Source organism: Rhinoderma darwinii, chromosome 3, assembly GCF_050947455.1.
Source record: "Rhinoderma darwinii isolate aRhiDar2 chromosome 3, aRhiDar2.hap1, whole genome shotgun sequence".
Taxonomy (NCBI): domain Eukaryota; kingdom Metazoa; phylum Chordata; class Amphibia; order Anura; family Rhinodermatidae; genus Rhinoderma; species Rhinoderma darwinii.
This window is the reverse complement of record NC_134689.1, coordinates 259,199,898-259,200,230: the sequence shown is the minus strand read 5'-3', so window position 1 is coordinate 259,200,230 and position 333 is coordinate 259,199,898.

Below are 333 nucleotides of genomic sequence, written 5' to 3'. Positions count from 1 at the left end.
GATCGTTGTTCTGTGTTAGAAATTGCACTAATCAATGATGCTGCCCAACCCTCGAGTGTTCTCCAATTTGAGTATTCATGTAAATCTTGCCTTAGAAGTAAACCTGTCAATAGACAGCCATATTTTACAGCAGCTAGTATCAATATGCTTTCAGATAAGCCACTGCCGGGCTCATCCTTAAGAACACCAGGTCAAACATGTTGTAATCCAGCAGTTGAGGTTCCCATACCCATGATGGTCTTAGAGCCTGATATGAACTCGTGTAATAAAAAAAAAAAATACTAAAACATACCTGTTGGCTATCCATGAGGTTTTCTGTTCTAAGGGTTATTT